The 24,208-nt window shown below is 38.2% G+C and overlaps 1 non-coding gene across 1 annotated transcript; it reads right to left on the reverse strand.

Moving 5' to 3' along the window:
- Nucleotides 1–22,050: 22,050 nt before the first annotated feature.
- LOC149181787 (U6 spliceosomal RNA) lies at nucleotides 22,051–22,153 on the reverse strand. The gene has a single exon (XR_016257879.1). It is a non-coding gene; the product is annotated as a U6 spliceosomal RNA (small nuclear RNA).
- Between the last annotated feature and the right edge of the window lie 2,055 nt (nucleotides 22,154–24,208).

The raw sequence follows: 24,208 nt of genomic DNA on the forward strand, positions 1-24,208 counted from the left end.
TTCAGGTCGAAATCACTAATTATGAAAAGTACTCCTCGATTGTAATGATCGGGCGGTTCTTTCAGGTATTATTTTATACTTTTTCGGGCCCAAGAGACACAACTTTACGAAAAAGGACATCCCTGAAGTTTCCTTTTCTGCTGTCTTTTCAAACTCTCTAAACATGAAAAGACGCCGAGTTCTTCCTTTGTCAGACTCGTTAAAACTTGATGACATCGGATTTTGTCACACCACAAGCATATGCTATCCCCATCAAGCTTGTTAAAAATAACTGGGGTACTCGCTAGAAATGGCGGGGGGAAAAGAAAATTTTTGAACCATAATTATCGTATCGGCAGTATGTCGCTCTTGAACATGGCACTTTTCTGTTTTCGTGTCCAGGGTGGGGATACCTCATCTCATATCTTTCACTTGCTTCCATGGACTTGGGTACCTTATTTGACCTCTCATCCACTCATTGCCTCGTCATCATGACCTTTGATACATTGATGTCAAATACTGTCGATTCCATTAATGTGCCGCCGATATGTTCAAGAGAAGTTGACCTCTGCAAAGAAACAACCTCCCTCTGATAGTTCGTACAATCTTGATTCACAACATTATCTCTCTGTCTCGTGTCGATGATGTGGGAAACATTATGGCCCACCTTCGATCAAGGTCACTTCCTGTCGACTTCAACTCATTATCTAGGAAGTTGATCTAGAGACTCCTTTCCGGTGCCTTGGAGCCTGCATGCCTCAATGGCAGGTTCTTCGTGTTCGACGTGAGGTTTTCATCATTGGCCTCCAATCGAATGATTCTACGGGTGTTCGACTTCAGATCATTAATTCACACACCGTAGATTGTACCTATAGTACCTTGAGGGCCATTATCATTATTGGTGGTACCTCTCGCGTCTGTTAACAATTTCCACTATTGACTGGTAATCAGACGATGTCCATGCATGTTCGACTTCAGCTCATATATTCACATGCTTGAACTTGTACTCTTGTTCGGGTCGAGATGGAGCGCAAGACCCTGGATTGTGTCTGTTGTAATCCAGGCGTGATTCTTGATACTTGACTCATTCACTGGATGGCTGCGACCATACCTGAGTCAGTTCATTGATCCTAACCAGATGGCTACGTCCATACTATGGATCTAGATTATTTATGTACTCTCTTATGGATGGCTGCGACCATACCACGTACATCATGTAATTGAACTATCAGTCGTGTCTCTTAACACAGATCCTCGGCGGCAGCTCTATATATGTGTTCTTGGGTGTTCTTGTAAAGCATTTCACCCCTCTCTCTACCTCTCAGACTTCATGCTTTAGGGGGCATCTGTTACACAGTAATTTGTCACCGTTGGTCACCGTCCCTATCGCCCCGTTTCCATACATTGGAGGACGCATTCCGGGACCTGTGAGCAGTGACATAACCCAAAAACACTTTCATTATGTTCCCCTGAGTATGTACTTCATGTTCCCTGAAGACACCTTCTGCAAATTATCCCTGAAAAGTGCTCTTTTTCCATTGGTGCAGGTCCACAGTATCTTACCCGCGCCAATAACTGAGATCCTCAAAAGAGGGCGCGACCACTGGCGCTCTGTCACAGAACAACACCCGCGCCAGCCCAGTTTAGTAATGATTTTTTCCAAAAGCACGCCCATATGATTTTTCCCTTCAGATCACGAAGCCTTTTGAGGGAAAAATCCAGTGGATAGAGGTCGAGAGTCATCATCTATCCTTGACAACTATCCACAGTAGCTTTTCCAAGATAGTGCCAATCCACAATGGGTGTCCTGGTTCATCGAATCTTTCTACCTTCTCCATCTATAAATATTTGTCCTCATGCATTAGACAAGCTAGTGCTAGTTGTTGAGTTCTTGATTTCTTGGAGAAATGCTAGTTGTGGTTATCATGAGTGATAATGAAGCATAGAGAGGTTATGCTGCCGGAGAGGAGATACATTGCAAGACACATATAGTTGCTCGCCCAGCCGGAGGAGAGGTTCAACGTCAGAACCTTGGTTGTAACTTTTCCTTTTTATTATTAATTAATAAGCGACTGCTATTATAGTTCCAATCTCATTGTATATTATGGTCATGTGTGATTTATTTCCTTTCTGACTGAAATATAGTTGTGCCTTGGTGGATTTTATGTTGGTATCTGTTTCTTCCTTTGCATGTGCAGGTGTCCGTTTATGATCTGCTGGAGCGAGGGAGCGGGAATATCAACTCTGCTTCGACCATAGCGTTGGATTCCAGGTTGGTCTTCTTAATTCACCTTTGATGCATAACTAGGAACTTGCGTGGCAGCGTGGTTTGATTGTGGCTAGTTCTGTTTTAGGCTAGTGGGATCGCCTCTGTCCGCAGAGGGGATTTACCTATCCAACAATGATGACATAGGTTATGATAACATAAGCCACATCTCCGCTCTCCACTCTTGAACCAACCATCCTACATAATATCTATGTCAAACATTAATTCTAGTGTCAATCCCAATTTAAATTTTTGATGATGCACATTGTTTTAGGAGACAACAAGCTTACGTAATATATGAGTGCACTACATAATGATGATTGAAATAAATATACTAGTTTGGTTATTGGCAAGCTTAGATTTTTTATCCCATAATGGGATTAATGGTGTTTATTGAAAAGAAAACAAAAATTGGGCCTATGGAAGGAAATCTTAATGTGTATTCAGTTCCCCATCGTCACGATGATGTGGGGTGGCTTAAGACCATCAATCCATACTACATAGGCTCCAATAACAACCTTTAGGTTTTATTAATTCCTCTACTTAAATACCAATCCTTAATTAGTTTTTTAATGGATTTGAGTGAAATTTTTGTACCATAGATTGTTTAAATCATATTTGCAGAGTTATACCTATAGTAGGAATGTATTGGTCTCTTAGGTCTCGTGACTAATATTTTCTTTCCGAGAGCCAGAGTTCATGCTGAAACAATTTGGTAGTTATTTAAAATAATTATAATAATAACCTTGAAACTTTTGAGTTTGACGGGTCTAGTGGAATTTTTTTTATATGATACTTCATTTTTTGTTTCAATAGCACTATGAATTTCCTTATTGATGGATCAATTATCACCTATATTTCCCTAGCTTCAATAAAGTTGACATTCGGTCTTGAACCACTATAGATTATATATATAGGACATGATGTTGGAAATAATACTGAGGGAGAGGGGGGGTGTTATAGACATTTTTGTGCCTTACAGCATGAAGCATGAAATGTCCATAATTAAAGGGATCCAAAGTCCCTAAGCATGTTGTTCTTACCCCTAGAAGAACAAGGTCAGCAAACCACAACACTTCAGATCAGTTCTCCACCTGAAAACACTCATTAACAGGCAATTTCAGGATCATGTCAACTGCTCCACTGAGCATCTGCGCTGAATGTCAACTGCTCCACTCTGTACCTGCGCTGAATGTCAACAATAATGAAGGCTACCTGCGCTGGGCGAGATTGGCCAAGTGGCACAGTCATTCTGCAAGGTGTCAAGTGCCCAGGAAGCTTCTAAAATGACACTTGGATCAGCAAATTCACCCTATGATGAGTAAGAGGTCCTTAAACTCCAAGTGGAAGCCAGGATCTCCAAGTGGACTCAAGAACTGAAGTATAACTGAAGAGGGAGAGGACACAAGTCAGCTTCATTTCAGTCCCAAGCTGACTCATCCTTTCTCCAAATATCCTATATATAGAGCTCTCTCATGAGGTCTAAGGAGGCTGGAATTTTGTGAAAGCAAGGAAGTGTTGTTGGTTTGAGTTTAGAGCTATTGGGTGATTTCTTTGAAGGAGGTGAAGAGGAGATTTCTTGCTGCTGGGAGGTGTTGCTAGATTGGGCCTCTATGGTTGTAACACTCTCAGAACTTTACTTCTTCCATTAATAAAGCATTTGAGGTTCTTCTATATACATGTGTTTCAATGATGTATTGTTGTACTTGTGTATTTGATTTATTCTAATCCTTGAATCAGTTATGAATGTATGCTTCTTGTAGTTTCCCTCTCTTGCCTTTTTGCAGGATCTTTGTGTAGCTGGGCCAGTGAAAGAGCAAGGAGCTGGGAGCAAGCGGCAAGGAGAGAAGACTGGATCAACAATAGCGAAAGACATCGGTTGGTGGATCTCTTTCTCCCCTATTTACTTTCATAAAGAAGAAATCTTAGATAGCTTTGCTTTCAGTTGTTGCTGAAGTACTATCACCCTTAGAGTGGGATAGGGTCATTCCGTGTCGGATACTTTTCCCTACAACAAATTGGCGACTCCGCTGGGGAGCGTATCTTGTTGGCTGTTTGTGTTTTTTGCTATTCATTTCATAAACACAGGGAGTACCGAATCGAACTGTATTTGAATCTTTTCAAATGCAAAGTAGAGGGCAGCTAGTCTAGCTCAGTTTCTGGGCATGTTTATGATTTGAAGAGCTGATCCACAAGGAATCTGAAGCTCTTAGTGATAGCTTTTCATCCTCCTAATTATCCCTTAGTGTGTACTTCACTGATAGCTTCTGATTTGGCCAAAAACTGTGAATTTTTGAGCAATCTGTGACCCAGAAACTGTGAAAAACGCAAGTCTCGTTCTTCAGTGCAGGCTGTACAAAGGCAGTCTCCATTTCAGCGCAGGTAGCCCCTTCAGGAACTGCGCTGAATGTCAATCTGACAGTCCTTTACCTGCGCTGAACTAGTGGTACATTGTGCTACTGGGGTTTCCTGCTGTTTCTTGCCCTGTTTTCACTCTTGTTTTTGCTGCTTGTTGCTTGTCAATGTACCTATCTGAAACCAACTTCCCTTGCCACTATTCCGCCTCGGTTGTATAAAGAAACTGTGATTGTTCTTTGTGTATTTCTTGTTTCATTTACAGTTTCCCATAACGAAAAGCGAACTAGTCTTGCTGTGGCCTCTTAGATCCAGAACTGTGATAAGTGTCGTAGTGATCTTAAGAGTTAGTTTGATTGCTGTTCATAGCTGATTGAGCTTTTGCTTTCGTCATATGGTTTGAATTTATACATTTCTAGTGTCGAAACAAGTAAATCTTAAGGTGTCTTTTGATTTTGGACAAGCTTGTTTGCTTTCACTTGAAATTAGATTCAAAGTTATACAACAGCTTTCTTTTTGTAATACATCAACATTAAGAAAGAGAAAAGAAATACCTGCATTGTGCATGTGCATTATTGACAACTTGCATGTTGATTTAGGGAAAAGTGCATTAGTGTGTGCTCTATGATCTGTGTGAAAAGATGATGTCTTTCTTTTCCCTCAGTAGTTAAGATTTTCAAAGTTGAAAGATTGAAAAGCTTGCTTATCATCTTAGATTGCATCTAGGAAGTTGTTTATACATCTCGTGGTGATCCTTAAAGGCAAACTGCTAAGCAAGATCAACTTAAAATGAATTGAATTTACATAACAACGCATTGAAACATAACGCAAACACATAGAGGTCTAAGCTAGAGACGTGTTCCGGCGTCGTTAAACGTGATATCTTAGCGTTGAGTGGTTGGGTGATTCCTCCACGGTGAAGCGATAAGTATCAATACGGACTTGTGCTCCCGCGTACCGTCGCGTATATTGGGAGACCCCTATAGGAACAAAGCCTTTATCCTTAGGAAGCCGTGTCGGCCGCCCTACTGATCACGATGCAGTGAACACAACATTCACGAAGATCGACCACCCGTACCGTAAAACGTATTCTGTGGTTTCGCGAAAGGTTTGGCACACCCTCTGCCTAGATCTCCAGAGCAGTTTCTTTTGGCCTTTTTCAAACTCTATAACTGAAAAAGTCCAACCGAGCATTTGTCACTTCGGGCTCGTTAAAACATCGAAGGAGACTAGAGTCATCTTTAGCTTTTTCTCGACTCTTAAAAAGTGAAAAAGCAAGTTGTGTCTAAAGCGTCGTTATAAAATTCATTTTAAACGAAACATAAATCACCTCTTATTCCCGCGTTGATCTGTTGGTTGAGAACATGGAACGCCCCAACCAAGGAAGTCCACAAGATGGAAATCCTAGTCCTTTCTCCTCTTGGGGAGAAGTTGGTGCGCCCCATATGGCCACATTGTCGCTTCCAGGACTGACAATTGGCCTGCCAGTTTGGCTTTTCTCAACCAATGTAGTTCAGGCCACCATGGTTCCTGATCAGTCGAGTCAACAGTTAGATCAGTCTAGAGCTTCCCACCAGCCTTCTACTTCCAATAACTCTTCCTCCAATCCTTCATCTTCGCAAGGTAGAGACGGCAAAAGCCAAGCTCCCATGGAGAAGAAGGAGAAGAAGAAGAGAGAGAAGAAGAAGAAGGAGCCTAAGGCGACTGGGGGCAAGCAAAAGACATCTGACAAAAATCCACACACAGCACAGACCGAGCCTAAATCGCCATGTGCCATATGTAGAGGAGACCATTTCCATAGAGATTGTCCCTGTATTCCCCGGATACTAAGAGACTAGTCCCTTCGTTTGCACAATTCGGGAGCATCAACCTCTGACAGTCAGGTTGAATGCTTACCGTCAACCAGCAAAAGTGAAGGATCAAGACAAAGAGGAGGAGTAAGATCCCCCTGCAGACTGTGTGAAGGCGATCACGCCATCCACCGTTGTCCCTTCTTAGACGAAGCGAAGAGAGTTTTGGAAGATCGTCCGGTTTCATCGGTAAGACTTCCTCCTGGATACAAAAAACTCGTGCCAAGTCCTTCATTGGTTGAAAATACAGCTGGCCCCCTCAAGTGGTCGGCTGAAGCGTCAGTCACTGAAAATGAACCTACTGAATCTAGACCGGACGAAAGTCCAAAGGTCGATACGGCAGTTGAACCGGTTCTACCTTCAGAAGTTTCATCTTCAAATGACACCGTCACCGAAGAGTCGTCTTCAAGTGACACCCTCACTGAAGAGAATAAGGATGACACCATCCAGATTCTTTTCATCAGCACAGACTCTAATGAGCATCAGGGCAATGCGCCCATTCCTTTATCGCAGGAAGGAACATCGTCAGGGTCATATCCGGCCGTATATTCGGTCCCACCACCAAGCAACCTGGTTGTATCCTTTGATTGGAATCAACTAGGCAGACCCCGGTTGCCAGCCAGTATACCATTCAGAATCATTGTCCAAATATACAGAATGATTATGGCTGGCACTATCATTGATGAAGGGGCGTCTGTGAGTATCCTTTCCTCTGTTGCTTGGAAAGCACTGGGTTCCCCGACGCTTTTACCTGAGATAAGAAATCTCTCGGGTTTTGATAAAGGAACCAGTCGACCATTAGGGATCCTCCCCAATGTGCCTGTTACATTGAAAGGGAAGACCGTTCAAATGAACGTGATGGTCGTTCAAGGACCCTTGGATTATAACCTACTCCTTGGACGAGACTATATTTATTGCATGGGAGCGATAGTCTCCTCACTCTTTAGAGTAATGTGTTTTCCACACGAAGGAAGAGTGGTCAAGCTCGTAGACCAACTTTCATTTCCAGGATCACGCATCGCAAATAGTCAAATACCAACCCTGAATGGTCTATTCACTCAAGAAATGTCTCCACCCCCAGTCCTCCTTCCCGATGAGTGCGAGTGATTCGGAAAGATGGGACTGGAACCCAGGGGGCATGCATCCTGGTCTGCTTCGGGCAGAAGAAACCCTGGGTATAAGGTAGGATTTCCGCGGAAGAATATGACTAGTCCGTACCTCGTCCGTGGTTGGAAGAGGGGTTGTTCTGGAATAGGATTCTTTTGTTAAGGTCTCGTGTTTGACAAAGGTCATTCACCATTGTCTACTATGGGAGACAGTGCCGAAGAAAGAGATTCATTTGCGGCAGCAAATAGAACCATCTTTGGGTAACCAGAAAGAGGCAAGCCTCACCCTTTAAAACAAATGTTTTATCGGATAAGTAGGGGCAGCCTTGAAATTGTACTTTATACCTAGGGGCATGCAATCTTTTGAAGTGCGAGCGAGGGACGGCTATTTGTTTTTTAAATTTTTAGGTCCTCCCTTTAAGACTGTAGGTCTAACCCTTTAAACTCGTAGGATTAGCCGATTCCGACCTTGCATGAAGAAAGGATGTGGGGCAAAAGTCAAAATTTGCCAAATATAGAGCATAGCTTTGGTAAGGTGCAAGCTCTATAAAAAATGGAATCTTTCAGGAGACATTCTTATTTTATGACTGGTATATCGAGCAGTTTTAGCATAAAGTTCATGCTCGTTAAAAAATAAACGCAAGGTCCGAGCAGTTTTACTGCGGAATTTATGCTCGTTAAAAAATAGAAAAGCATGAGCAAGAGTTTCCTCCAGAGTTCAAGCTCATTAAAAAATGAACCTATCCCGGTAAATAACCTCTGTGATCGTAATTTTATCAGCCATAAAAGCCTTGGTCGTGTTTGCCCACCACCTCCACCGTCATTTGGCCGATCGTTCACCCCCATATGATTGTTTACCCATTTTGAGGAACAGCTGCGAAGAGTGATTTCACCTAGCCATCCTTGTGACACTGCTGTGATTGGAAAATTCCAACCTGTACCTGGAATCTATTGCTATCCCTGTTTATCACTCGTTCCTCAAAAGACGAGTCTTCTTTGAGCTCTTTTCATCTGACTCGTAAAATATGAAAAGTTTGCCGAGTTTTGGCCTTCCAGCTCGTTAAAGTGACCGGAAGAGCTATCGCTCCTTTAGATTTTAATCTTTTTGGACCTGAGGGATTATTACACAAAAAGATCGAGCGCTTGTTTTGTTCGGCTCGTTAAAAGTATCGAACACTCATCCCTTCTTTATTGTTTTATACTTTTTCGGACTTAAGGGATTAGATGACGAAAAAGGAATTGTGGAGTTAACTTTCTGTACCTTTTCAGACTCTCTAAAAATGAAAAGGACCGAGTTTTCCTTGTCGTTAGACTCGTTAAAATGATTAAATAGCGACAAACTTGTCTTTAGACGAGAACGAGTTTCACTATCGCTAGGCTCGTTAAATCATAGCGATAGGCTTGCCCGAAGGGCAGGTTATAGAACAAGCATATGTTATCCTCCTCAAGCTTGACAAAAATAAAGAGGTACTGGTCATAAATGACTGGGGAAAAATTGGGAGAACCTGAAAGCTTTAATGGTAGCAAGTCGCTCTTGAACATGACACTTTTCCTCCGTACCACATCGGGTTGGGTTGTTTCATTCACCGGTCTCATCACCATGGTCCTCGCCAAACCATCCACATTTGGGGTAATGCTACCGATCCATCGCATCAGTGTCGTTATATGTTCAAGAGAGATCATTCAGAAAGTGTCAACCGTGTCCCATCCACTGCCATACATTATTCTTCATCCGCCCATGATCGCCACCCTGAATCATATGTCACAGTTTGTTTTCACCTCCACTAAAATCATTAGCTCCGTTCCGTGTCACTGATGTGGGATTCATTAAGGCCCTCCTTTGACGGATCGCTTCTTGTCGACTTCAGCTCATTATCCAAGAAGTTGATCTAGGAACAACCCCTTCAGTACTTTGAAGCTTGCATGCCTCAATGGCAAGTTTCTCACTTCCGGCGACAGGTATACATCAATGACCTTCGACCAGAAGATTTTGCGTGGCGTTCGACGCCAAGTCCTTTATTCACACCACGTGAATTGTACTGCAGTACCTTGAGGGTCATTATCATTATCGGTGATTCCTCTCGCGCTTGTTAACGGTTTTCATTATTGACCGGTAATCAAGCGATGTCTTTCCATGTTCGACTTCAGCGCAATTCTCACATGGATCGACTTGTACTTAGAGTGAAGATCGAACGAGTTTGAAGACCCCGGATCTAGTTTCATCCATCTGGGCTGCGATATATATTCAGGAAAGATAAAAGCATTTTTCATGTACATCATTGCAGCAGATGATCATCCTATTCAAAGGATGATAATTTCAGCAGAGAATTATCAGTCTACCATCAGACGATCGTCTGTCATATGTACCAAAATGTATTTATAAAGCTGAGCATGGGAATGCCCGCCTCAGCTAGATCATGAAAACAGAATGAAAAATAATGTATTGTATTGTATTTTATTACAGGACACCTCTCAGCGATTGAATGAACTTCGCATCCTCTGGATAAAGCATTTCACCCGATAAACGACCTCATACTTTAGGGGGCAACTGTTATAGACATTTTTGTGCCTTACAGCATGAAGCATGAAATGTCCATAATTAAAGGGATCCAAAGTCCCTAAGCATGTTGTTCTTACCCCTAGAAGAACAAGGTCAGCAAACCACAACACTTCAGATCAGTTCTCCACCTGAAAACACTCAAAAACAAGCAATTTCAGGATCATGTCAACTGCTCCACTGAGCATCTGCGCTGAATGTCAACTGCTCCACTCTGTACCTGCGCTGAATGTCAACAGTAATGAAGGCTACCTGCGCTGGGTGAGATTGGCCAAGTGGCACAATCATTCTGCAAGGTGTCAAGTTCCCAGGAAGCTTCTAAAATGACACTTGGATCAGCAAATTCGCCCTATGATGAGTAAGAGGTTCTTAAACTCCAAGTGGAAGCCAGGATCTCCAAGTAGACTCAAGAACTGAAGTATAACTAAAGAGGGAGAGGACACAAGTCAGCTTCATGTCAGTCTCAATCTGACTCATCCTTTCTCCAAATATCCTATATATAGAGCTCTCTCATGAGGTCTAAGGAGGCTGGAATTTTGTGAAAGCAAGGAAGTGCTGTTGGTTTGAGTTTAGAGCTATTGGGTGATTGCTTTGAAGGAGGTGAAGAGGAGATTTCTTGCTGCTAGGAGGTGTTGCTGGATTGGGCCTCTATGGTTGTAACACTCTCAGAACTTTACTTCTTCCATTAATAAAGCATTTGAGGTTCTTCTATATACATGTGTTTCAATGATGTATTGTTGTACTTGTGTATTTGATTTATTCTAATCCTTGAATCAGTTATGAATGTATGCTTCTTGTAGTTTCCCTCTCTTGCCTTTTTGCAGGATCTTTGTGTAGCTGGGCCAGTGAAAGAGCAAGGAGCTGGGAGCAAGCAGCAAGGAGAGAAGACTGGATCAATCAATAGCGAAAGACATCGGTTGGTGGATCTCTTTCTCCCCTATTTACTTTCATAAAGAAGAAATCTTAGATAGCTTTGCTTTCAGTTGTTGCTGAGGTACTATCACCCTTAGAGTGGGATAGGGTCATTTCGTGTCGGATACTTTTCCCTACAACAGGGGGGGGGAATCAGTATTATCAAATCAGTAACTTTTCATTTCCATATTCAAATTCATATATGCTACTTCAGTTAAGAGAACCCACATGTATATGCACTTGTGTTTAATGCAACTAGCGTATATTCAGTAAAATTATGATTCAGTTAATTCATCGTATCAGAACATAATTAACCATATAAATAGTAATCAGGTGTAGTAAAACAGAACAGATCATCACATGGAAGACACACACATGAACACCATGATATAAGGTGGAAACCCAGTGCAGGACAAAAACCACCTGCTGTTGTTTCCTTTAAGATACGAAAAACCTATTTACAATTGTGTACTGGCACAGACTCTTAACAGTACGTAGGCACCCACCTGCAAAAGGCTACAACCTTCTCTCATTCTCCAGCTTCTACTAGAAGGGAGCTACAACCCCCTAGCTCTTGTATTAGCTGATATAGTATGTATCTGCAGACCTACAGAAGGCTACAACCTTCTCTTTCCTTCCAAGGACCACATTTCATAAATTTTCAGATTGGATCCATCAATAACATGAATAAAACATCAAATATATCTGCATCAACTAATTTCCTTCACACAACCAAAACTGAATCAAACGATCACTTCTCATAATACAATAACAGTAACTAGAACCCAAGCCAGAACCTAGAACAATGCAATAGCAAACAGAAGTAGCTAAAGCATATCTTGTGCGGTGTATGCTACTTCAATGTGTCTAACTTGCGTGCATACACACTTTTCTCAAGGAGAACCTGCATATACACTGTTTTGATATGCCTAACCATCGTGTATACGCACTTTCCCCAAAGGGAACCAACATACAGATCTGAAAATAATTACTTATACCTTGCTGCAATTTTCTACTTCATGTATACCCAAATCATCATATATAAAGGATAAGACATGTGTCAGTATTCAGATCTAAACTATTCATGATCATACCATATAATGCATTTTAGTCTTGATGATCCCAGTCCATCAAAATTCATTCGCCACATAGGTGTATCCTTAACAACGCATCACATACCCATAACTTGCATACTAGATCTCACACTTCATCAGATATTCATCACTTGCACACTTGCTCTTTGGCCTAATGATCTTATTCTCATTATATAGGTTTAGGCCTCTCTCAACACCATGGTCCAAAACCATGTAGGACCAATACCTTGGACCCAATACTTGGGGTCCATACCTCAGACCAAATACCATGGACCAATACCAAAATACCATGGACCAAAACTTATTTTTCCAATATGTATGCACCTTTCCTTTTGTGAAAGTGTGTGTGTACGCTATACGTGCCTTTTGGTCTGCAAACCCGCGTGTACATGCAGCTTGGTATATAGTGAACCTACGTATACCTTACTTTCTTCATTCTTTTGTTTTACCTGCTATACTGTGATCTTCCATCTGAGAGAGTTGCCATCAAGGATAACACTTGTGTCATACCTGTATCATAATGCCAACAATCTCCCCCTTTGGACTTGATGGCAACAACCACACCAAGTCACTCTCCCCCTTTGACATCAAGGGCAAAGGGCGGACTAAGATATTCTCTCCCTTGATATACATTCTGCTATCCATACTCCCCCTGAGTACATGTTGAATTATTTGATTGAGCTCCCCCTTTGTACATGCTAAGATGTATCAATCCGTCCATGCTCCCCCTGAGCACATGTCGAGTCTGCAAAGATAAACATGACTCTACAACTCAACTAAGTGAGTATAACCTTCCTATCACAAATGACTCATACATACATCAATCTCCCAACTAAGTGGGGATACATAACTTTGACTGATCCACCCAACCAAGTGGGGTTATACAAAATGTTTATACATGACTGAAAATAGAAATTGTTACATCATCCTTCCCATGCATAGTGAGGGTACAAATTAGGTCTTTCCGAGACCTTTACACCAAATGATATTCATGAATTTTATAACAAAGACCAGCAATCTAATTAGGACCATATCATACACCATATATGATCTGCACCATAAGCATCTGTCAGCAGCATCCGAACCTGTAACCTGTAATACCATTCTCTTGACTAACCAACAATAAGTAGTAATATGTATGCATAAGCATCACGACCAAAGATGTCTAACCATAATGCCAACAATGCATTATTCGAAGAATATGCTCCCCCTGAACCTGTGCCAACCAACTTATACCATGACCGAACCTTATTAGACTTCTTTTCCTGAATCTGTTCTGCTTCTTTTTCTTCAGAGCTCCATATACACGACTTTGAAGCCTTTAACTTGTGTATATACATGACTTCTCTTCATAATATCTACGTATGAAAATTGGAATACTGAAGTATTATACTTTCAACTTCCCCTAGATCTATTATGTCTGCTAACTAAGTTGTGCCACATCTTTCTGACACTAAGTTTGTCTTATTCAATACATGAGATTGATATGATGTATGCTCCTTTTGCTTTGGTGTTCGAATTTTTCCTCCTGCATTCCTTTACTTTATGTCCAAACTTGATACATGCATAACATCTTACATGTTTCATATTCATTTTATTGCAATCAATAGCTTTGTGACCAAACATATTGCAAGCAAAACAATATGCCTTAAAGTACATGGAATGTGATGATCTTTCTGTGTGATGGTCTTGAACCATTCTACCTCTACATCTGGATGCAACATGTCCAATATTATGACATTCATAACATTCAACATTACTCATCAGAGGGAATGATCGTCTATCATTTCCACAGTTAGGAGAAAAATATATTCTTTGAAGTATTTCTTTCCTTGGTTGTTGTTGGGGTTGACCTCTTATCTCCTTGTTGAGAATTTCAGGTTTTGCATTACAGTTCCTTGCCTCACCCTGTGAGCTAGATTCACCTTCAACAGTTTCATAAAAACCAAGACCAGTTTTGATAGCAAGGGATCTTTGACTACTAAGAATATCATCCAAAATCTTAGTACTGTCTTGAAATCGTAACAGTTTATAATTTTCTTCTAATTTACCTTTTAAGGTACTTAACTCAACCTGATATTGTTCTTCCTTTTCCAGATATTTCTTCTTTATGTTTTCTTCAGCTTTTCTTCCTTCTTTCATTTGTTGCCTTAATTCAAGCACTTCATGTTCTTGTTCTTCAAGAGCTTCTTCATTCTGCTTCTTTGATTTTTCAAGATCTTCTTTTAGAGAGAGGATCTTAGATTCAAGTCTCTAGATTGTTATGCTATGACCTTTTACAACATCCTGCAACTACTCCCTTACTCTGGTTAATGTCTCCAGCTGAACTTTTAATCTGGTAACTTCTTCCTTTTCTATGTCATTATTTTCATATGCCACGAAAAGTCTAATTTCTTGATTGTCTTCATCACTATTGGATGAGTCATTACTATTATCATGAGTATAATAAATTCTATTACCTTCTTTAGACATCTTTCCTTTGTTATGAGGGCATCTAGTAGCGTAATGACCAACTCTACCACAGGAAAAACATTTGAAAGGTAGCTTTCCTTTGAACCTTCCTGATCCCCGTTGAAGATTCTTGATAAAATGTACCTCATATTCTTCTTCTGAAATGTATCTTGATTCATTGAGGTTTTCTTTTCCCTTTGCTGATACTTTAAATGTGGCTTCTCTCATATCTGATGGTCCTCCTTTTCTCATTTCAAAAGAAGTTAAGATTTCGTGAAGCTGTGTCATAGTGATATTCTGCAAATCCTCCTTTTCTTCTATGGAAGACACTTTGGATTCAAATTTAGCTGACAAGGATCTCAAGACTTTCTCAACTAAGACGAATTCCTTAATTTCTTCACCCAGATTCTTCATACAATTGACAATCTCATCTATACATAGGAAGTAATTAGCTATGCTTTCATTACTATGCATCTTAAGAGTTTCATACTAAATTCTGAGAGTTTGAAGCTTAACACATTTTACCTGAGCATATCCTTCATAGCTTAGAATGATTTGTCCCATATATCTTTGGCTGATTTGAGTTGCATGACCTTGACAAACTCTGATTTTGACAAACTTGCCAATGAGATAGTAACAACTTTGGCATTGATTTCATATTGCTTTCTACTTACTGTATCTGTAGGAATTGTTGATGGAAATTTATATCCTCCTTCCACGATTCCCCAAATATTCATGCCAACAGATTGTAGATAGGCTGTAGTTTATCTTCCAGTAAAAAAAAAATTCTCCCATTGAAGATTGGTGGTTTGATGGATCCCTCTCTTTCTTGATTACTCATGATGAAGGATTTTCCTTCAAGTGATCAAGATTCTTCTGAAGGACCTGCTCTGATTCCAAATGTTGGGAATAATACTGAGAGGGAAGGGGGGGGGTGAATCAGTATTATCAAATCAGTAACTTTTCATTTCCATATTCAAATTCATATACACTACTTCAGTTAAGGGAACCCATGTGTATACGCGCTTGTGTTTACTACAACTACCATATATTTAGTAAACTTATGATTTAGTTAATTCATCATATTAGAACATCGTTAACCATATAAACAGTAATCAGGTGTAGTAAAACAGAACAGACCATCACATATAAGACACACACATGAACACCATGATATAAGGTGGAAACTTAATGCTGGACAAAAAGCACCTACTGATGTTTTCTTTAAGATAAGAAAAACATGTTTACAATCTTGTACTAGTGCAGAATCATACCAGTACGTAGGCACCCACCTGCAGAAGGCTACAACCTTCTCTCATTCTCCATCTTCTACTAGAAAGGAGCTACAAACCCCTAGCTCTTATACTAGCCGATATAGTACGTAGGCGCAGACCTACAGAAGGCTACGACCTTCTCTTTTATTCCAGGGACCACATTTCGTAAATTTTCATATTGGAACCCTTAATAACATCAATCAAACATCAAATATATCTGTATCAACCAATTTACTTCACACCAACTAAAACTAAATCAAATGATCAATTCTCTGAATGTTGTAACCAGAATACAGTAACAGTAACTAGAACCCAAGCCAGAACCCAAAAGACTGCAATAGCAAATAGAAGTAGCTAAAGCATATCTGATGAGGTGTATGCTACTTCAATGTGTTTAACCTGCGTGCATACACACTTTTCTCAAGGCGAACCTGCATATACGCTATTTTGATATGCGTAACCAATGTGTATACACAATTTCCCCAAAGGGAACCAACATACAGATCAGAAAATAATTACTTATACCTTGCTGCAATTTTCTACTTCAAATATACCCAGATCATTAGATATAAAGGATAAGACATGCGTTAGTATTCAGATCTGAATTATTCATGATCATACCATATAATGCATTTTAGTCTTCATGATCCCAGTCCATCAACATTCATTCACCACATAGGTGTATCCTTAGCAACGCATCACATACCCATAACCTGCATACTAGATCTCACACTTCATCATATATTCATCACTTGCACACTTACTCTTTGGTCTAATGATCTTCTTCTCCTTATATAGGTTTAGGCCTTGCTCAATACCATGGTCCAAAACCACGTAGGACCAATACCTGGGGTCAATACCTTGGACCAAATACCAAAATGCCATGGACCAAATACCACGGACCAAAATTTAGTTTTCCAACATGTACACGCCTTTCCTAATGTGAAAGTGTGTGTGTACTCTATACATGCCTTTTGGTCTGCGAACCCACGTGTACACGCGGCTTGGTATATAGTGAACCTGTGTATACCTTACTTTCTTCATTCTTTTTGTTTACCTTGAACTATATTGTGATCTTCCATCTGAGAGAGTTGTCATCAAGGACAATACTTGTGTCATACCTATAACATAATGCCAACACATGAATATTAAATAAATTTGAAAAATTGGCCAAAGGAATATAGAGAGTAGACCCCCCAAAAAAACAACTTTTTGTGACGAATCTGTATGAGTTTTATTTGTTGTAGACAGAGCAGATTGAAGAGTTTTTATTATTATTTCTAGAAATCCTAATGCATATTTTAGTGTTCAAGGGGTGATGTCCATGAAATAGGCATACCCATCATTAAGATTTATGAAAACTGAGGTTAATATAACTCTACCCACAAGGGTGAAAGGAAATCATGGCTCAACCCACTAGGGTGATAATAAATCCTCAATGCATGAGAAGGACAACTTGGTTCCTTGTACTTATACCAATATTAGAGAATACTTTTTTATAAGTATTAACAACAGTTTTCACAATAGATATAAATTATAACATTAAATCCAAAACTTTAGGAATGTTTCCCAAATAGATGTATAATAGTAACAACATATCTCTTAAGTTTAATATTATATCTTGTAGTAAATGTTTAATTTCCAAAGGTACCATAGTTTCAATCTACTCTGACACCAAATGTAAAGTTCAAGAATTAAAATATACAAAATTAAATTCATCGACAATGCAATTATCAATTAACATATCTAACCAATTAGTTACCATAGTATTTTCAAAATATTTGAAAATATTAGCATACATGTAGTGCAAAGATTGAAAATATATCTTGCTTGTGATTTCAAGGTTGTAATGGCATCCAGATATTGCTAACTGCAATAAGGAGTTGGGAACGACTATCCACCCACTATTATAAAAGGTGTGTCACAACCAACATCTCTTGCAGCTATCACCCCGAGCCCTCAATCAACTTACTTCTTTGAATTCCCTTTGTCCCACAACATTCCATTTCTCAAAGAAATTATGGATGAATGAATGCTTCTCAATCTCATTTTTTTGCCATTAAAAATATCCAACTCTGATAAAAATGGTAAGGGGATTGAGGAGGGATCCACATGTGAAAAATCCATGTGTTATCATGCCCACTTTTATTTGTTTTTACATTCTATCCATATTTATTCAAAATTTTATTTATTAGTATCTTTTTCTCGTTACTTGTTATTTTTATTTATTATTATTTCTTCTTCCTTATGTCTTATTTGTTATTTCATTTATCATTAATATTAATTTTATTATTATTATTTATTATATATGGGGCATTGTAAAGACAAGGTTACTCCAAACCCTAACTTCCATGTTTACAAAGTAATTTCTTTAACTTCCAGTTCAGAGCGTAATTAATGAAGTTTCCTCTTTGTGACAAGATGTTGAGCTAGAATCTCCATTTCTTTCTTCAAGGCACTGTAAAAGGTCTCTAATGTTAAACTGCTCCTTTTCTTTCTTCGTTGTTTTTCCTTCTAATATTCATTTCTAGTACCTGACTATGGTTCTATAGCATTTCTTGTAGGTTAGACTATCACTACAATGGTTTCATTTTCGGGCATATTCCAAAAGTTAGTTTCTCTTTTCGCTACCAAACTAGGTCCTTATTTCCTATTTATCTTTTACATGTCGATGATGCCACTTATAAGCTTAAGATTTGTAATATTTCTAGTTATGTGGCTCAAAAGTCTATGAGTTAGAGCTTGAAATACAATTAAATGGGAAAATTTGATATATATAATTTATATGTTTCGATTATTAACAAGAAATATTTATATATGTGTGATGCATATTTAAAACAAAAGGCAACTAAATTACATGGCATTGATATCCTTGAGAATATGGAAAGGGCTATCATGTCAGAATATATCCCTAAGCATCAAAGAGAATTTGGAAAGTTAGTTAGATCCCAATAAGGTAAAGAACAAAAGAGGAAAATTTCTCATTTTTTTCCCATTCGCTCGCAGAGAGAAAAGAGAGAAAGAAAATTGCAATCCAAAAAAATGGTTTGAGAGAAATGTCATTAATTTAGAAAATTTAAAAGATACCAAGAATAAATGGATGGAGATATATGCCATGAGTCTGGTACTCTCTAGGTGGGGTTATTGTGCAAGAGAAAGAAAATATTTTCCAATAAACACTAGTGGGAGCTAATGACTGGGGAAATCCTTGAATGAAACTAGTAAATTACTTGCGGTTACAGAGAAATCATTGGTAATTTTATAGAAATATTGACTCTCTAATAGGAAGGTAAGAAGCTCACGGGTGGATAGGTGAGTACCTAGGTTATGGTTTGGTGGAGCATGAAATCCCTTTGGATATTCCGTAGAATACTTGGATAAATCCCCTAACCTATTATTTTCATGTTGGTAATCAAGCATGAAAGCTATGAATGAGTTATAAGTTGTGCAAATGACCAATGTAAAAGTGAAGGTTCTATATGTAAGTGTATGTATAGAACAATATGTAGTGTACATGTGTAGCCACAGGTGACTGATTATTGAAGAATATTACAAGATCCAACATGAAAATTTCTGGAAAATTATTGTACCGGGTGGATAGGTAGCATAGGTATATGTAATTTAAATAATAAAGTTCTCAAAATGAATCATGTAATAGCCTTTTAAAAAATTATGTAATGAGTAAGCTTGGGAAAGGATACTAATTATTCCCAAAAGATGAAAGAAAAGTATGCAGTAAAACATATTTCTCTGTAATACACGTGTTTTTTAGGGAACTAGAGTTAATACTGTTGAATGTCAGATAAGTAATTATCTAACAATCCTACACAATCCCCAGTTCAAAAATAATGTAGAGCCCAGAAAGAAATGAACCCTAATAGGTCCCATGAGGGTTTCTAGATCCTCTCACATTTATTTTGTGTAATACTTAATTGAGGTGCATACAAAAAAAATAATGATTGACAAATATTTGTGATTAGATGATATAGATAGTTAAAAAAGAAAACCCAGGGTTTTTAAAAGCATCACATTCACTATCTATTGTTGGCCATCAAAGAACATAGTGTCAAATATTTTCATTAAAGGAAAAGGATATAATATCGATTATATGTAACTATTAAGACGATAGGTTTGGAGATAAAAAAAGTCTCTATAATCTTGAAAGCAAGAGATAATAAACCAAAAAAAGGTCCTCCATACAAACAACAATATAAAAATTTAGAACCTTGAATGTCTTGCACTAGTTGTATTAGTGAAGGAGCAGCAAATTTATAGAGGAACACCTCATACCCAAGAGGATAAGGGTTTTCCAGACCGGAAAAGAGACAAAAAAATTTATTAGAATATTCCATGAGGAGGTTTTGGTGGGGACAAATCCTTATGTTGCAAACCAAAAATTTAAGTAGAAAATAATGACTACTCGTAGGGGATAGAGCAAAAGCTCACCTAAGAAAAACCAGTCCACGGTTCATCCGTGGAAGCTACATAGAGGAAAACCCTACTACACATGTTCACCATTTATGTCAAAACTTGGAAAATGAAAAAAAAACATAGTTACTTTCAACAGAGAGTCGCTACAGTTGGTACCTAACAAAAAACTAGAATTAGAAAAATTACCATGTGAGAAAGGTTTGGAAATGAGCTCCATTTGGTAGCATCATTCTCCTCAAAAATCCTTGTAATGATATGAAGGACGTTGATAAACAGTGAAAAATTGTAGGAATGGAAATAGAAATGAAGTGCTAAATGTAACCATTCCATTTTGTAACGAAAAGGAATTTTTTCCCTTACTGAAGGAGAGGGGTTGTTGGAAAAATCAATCATTGAAACACCATAAAAAAAACCACTAACCCGCACTAGATGAGTGAACCACATAATGGAAAACTCATAAGAATAGTTAAACCTTAGAACAAAACCTAGGTGCAGAGCCTCTTTTTGACCTGTAAAGAAAGAAAATGAACAAGACATAGGGAAACCATAAAGGTGGTGAACCAAATAAATGACCTTATGAACCACATTCATTTGATTCATACCATGATTGGTGTACCATGAATATGAACCAATCATAATCAAAGTTAATGATCGATTGCTATTCCCTCTAAGGTACCAATGTAGTTAGCAGTTGGATGTCGGAAATGTTTGAATCATAGCCATATGGAACATTGTGTGCATGTGAACTAACCATAGTCATGGTTCAAAAATAAGTAAAATAGAATCATAACTATGTCAACATATAATAATATCATATGGACTGCGTAGTAATGTCAATAAAGAAATAAGACATTGCACCACTTTAACATATCAAATTTAATGTGAAGTGCACTCTAAATCAAAGAATATATTGAAAATGACATACGAGGATGCATGTCAATTTCATTGATACACATACTAACATTGTTAATTTATGAAAATCATATTTTGAAGTAATACTCAATAGTTGTATAGTTGGAACGCTACCACAATATATTTGTACAAACCATGTTCACAAAATCTCTAAAGATGTAACTCCTAAGTTAGTTAAAATATGAATATTTGATTTAATTTTATGAAGAATAAAACCTTACAATGAGAGCACGAACAATGAAAAACAATGACTTATATAGAAGTGCTACGATACCTAGAAAGTAGTTATGACGAGGGAGTTCTTGTATAAAAGAAAACAATGTTTTCTTGCTAACAATTGGTGAATCTTTAATAAAAACATAAAGTACATTTCAAGTCACTAATTGCAACAATTTTTTATCTAAGAAGAAATCCTTCTCTTTCATAATCAATAGTAAGCATATTTTTTGTAGAAAAATTTAGGAGATGTGACAAGTGGTATTGGAGCTCATGCTCAAAACATAGACTTGGATTAGTTATAAATTTTTGGAAAGAGATAACAAAAGGAAAATTTTAAACTTTGAATAGCTTTAAAAGAAGAGGCCAAACATGAGACTTAATGCTGGAGAATAATCCTAAAACCTTTTTTTCATTTTTTTTTTTTTTTTTTTTTTTTTTTTTTTTTTTTTTTTTTCAGACTGGTTCACGGATACCCTGGTCAGTGGGTCCGCTACGTCCAGGTTCGAGAACGCTGGGTGGACCCCACCCGAAGGGGGTCCACCCCTCGGTCACCACAGACCTAACCCCAAGAGCTTTCGGGTTTCGACCCTGTGACCTCCCATTGGCGAGGCCCCGACTTGACCGATTGTGCTAACCCTTGGGGCTAGAATTTGGACCATTTCTTGATTTGTGTGTGTCGTCCTTGCGCAGGGGCCATGCAAATCTTCTCTGTATCGTTCCAATTTTATCGGATGTCTCCGAAGAGACCCTAAAACCTATCTCAATGAAGATAAGATTTACGTACATTTCATATAGAAAAGTCAAGAACTCAACAAAGAGCTATTAAACATGATAGAAGAAAATAAAGTTGAGATGATAATCCTTTGTGCCAACCATGATTATTTTCCTTAAAAAGGTGTTGAGAAATATAGTTGATTAAGAGTTTAACACAAAGGAACAACCCAAAAGTAGTGGAAGCAACGAAATAAGTGAGAAAAAGAAGAAAATTCCAAGCGTAAATTCTCTAAAGAGGGAAGCAAGAAGTAGAAGGAAATAATAAAGGAAGAACAACATATTTCCTCGAGGGTTGGTTCCCCGCCAAATAAGAAATATAAAGTGGAACATCATGGATAACTTTGGAAAATATGACCCCAAATGTGCGATGGGGAAGTAGAGGAATCAACAAGGGCATTGTTGTTCAAAATACACTATTAATTTCAATTTTATGACTATACATTTGAATTAAAAGCTAAGCGAGCAGCCTATCAATTACAAGGGAAAGCATCCCTTTGGTGGTAATAAGTCTAACCTATACATAATATTGAAGGCAATGAAGTTATGTGAGAGAAATTCCAAGACTTTTTCAAGGAACAATACCTTACAAAATAGTATTGTGATGACAGGGCTAAGGAGTTTCATGACTTGAAACTAGGACAAATGTCTATCAACAAGTTGATTATAAAATGTACACACTTTTTGTGATATGTACCCTATATAAAGGAGGAAAAGACAAAGATTCAATGGCTTCTAAGTTTCCTTCCCCTTTCTTAAAGGGAAATTTAGAATATGACAATTCGAAGTATATGGATGAAGTTATTCGCAATGAAATAATGTATTAACAACAAGCCAAACAAAGAAATGAAAATTGCAAGCCATGTATGGTAAGAAGAAAGAAAAGGCTCTACCATGTAATAAAGTAGGGAAAAGTGGACTATTTAAGCAAGCTATTCAAGGAGGGTCGAGCTAAAGTGTTAATAAAAATAATGGATAGACTCAAAAATCTCATGGAAAACCCAAGTGGGGTCAAAGAACGCTGAACCAATTAAGACCTTAATGTTATGAAGAAGAAACCATTGAAATGTTGCGGATGCAGTGACTCCCACCTGTTGACTAATTTTTTGTATAACATGAAGGCTATAAAATACCTGCAAAACGTCTAAGAGGCTTCAACTATTAATGATGTTTACCTAAATATACCATGCATCAACACAGGACTAGAGGAGTGACAAGTGGAACACCATTCCTTGACCAACTTGTTTCGATGTTAATTGGCCCCAATGCATGCTTAAGCTACATTATTCCTAAGGTCAAAAGAAATTGTAGATTAGTAATTGAAAAATTTTAAAATCCTTGTCTTTTTCAATTGGCTATGGCAACAAAGAAGCAAGTTACGAGTTGTATTAAGGCCTACCCAGTTACGTTGAATAGGAAGAAAAATGTAGTAAATTGAAAGGTGTTTCCATTCTACTCTTATGATGTGTTGATAGGGATGGATTGAATGGAAAGTCATACGACCTTGTTTAAGTACTTAGAGAAGAATGTTAGTTTTGTAACTAATGAAGGTGGAACTCAAGTTATTAAAGGAATACCTAGATTAGTATCAATATGCCATATATCAACCTTTCATTCGAGAAAAGAAATGAGGAGCAGATATTTATTGTTTGCAATATAGGTAGAAAATAAAACTTTAAACAAGATAGCTGAAACTATAATAATCTAGAAGTGGTGATGGAATTTCCGGATTTTTTTGAGAGGAAATTCCTAGGTTACCTACTAAAAGAGAGCCTTATTTTAGTATTACCTTAGTTCCTAAAGCATCACCAGTATCCAAGGCCCCATATCACATGATTGTACCTAAGGTTATCGAAATAAATATTCAGCTGTAGGAATTACTATGTAAAGGATTTATCAGATCCAACATATCACTTTGGGGTGTGATGGTTCTCTTCAAGAAGAATGAAATGATACTTAGGATTTGTATAGACTGTTAGTAATTGAATAAGTTGACAATAAAAAATAATTACCCTTTACCATGTATTGATG

Source organism: Pinus tabuliformis, chromosome 3_2, assembly GCF_031772625.1.
Source record: "Pinus tabuliformis cultivar Carrire ecotype Pingquan chromosome 3_2, CPIR1, whole genome shotgun sequence".
NCBI classification, from domain to species: Eukaryota; Viridiplantae; Streptophyta; class Pinopsida; order Pinales; family Pinaceae; genus Pinus; species Pinus tabuliformis.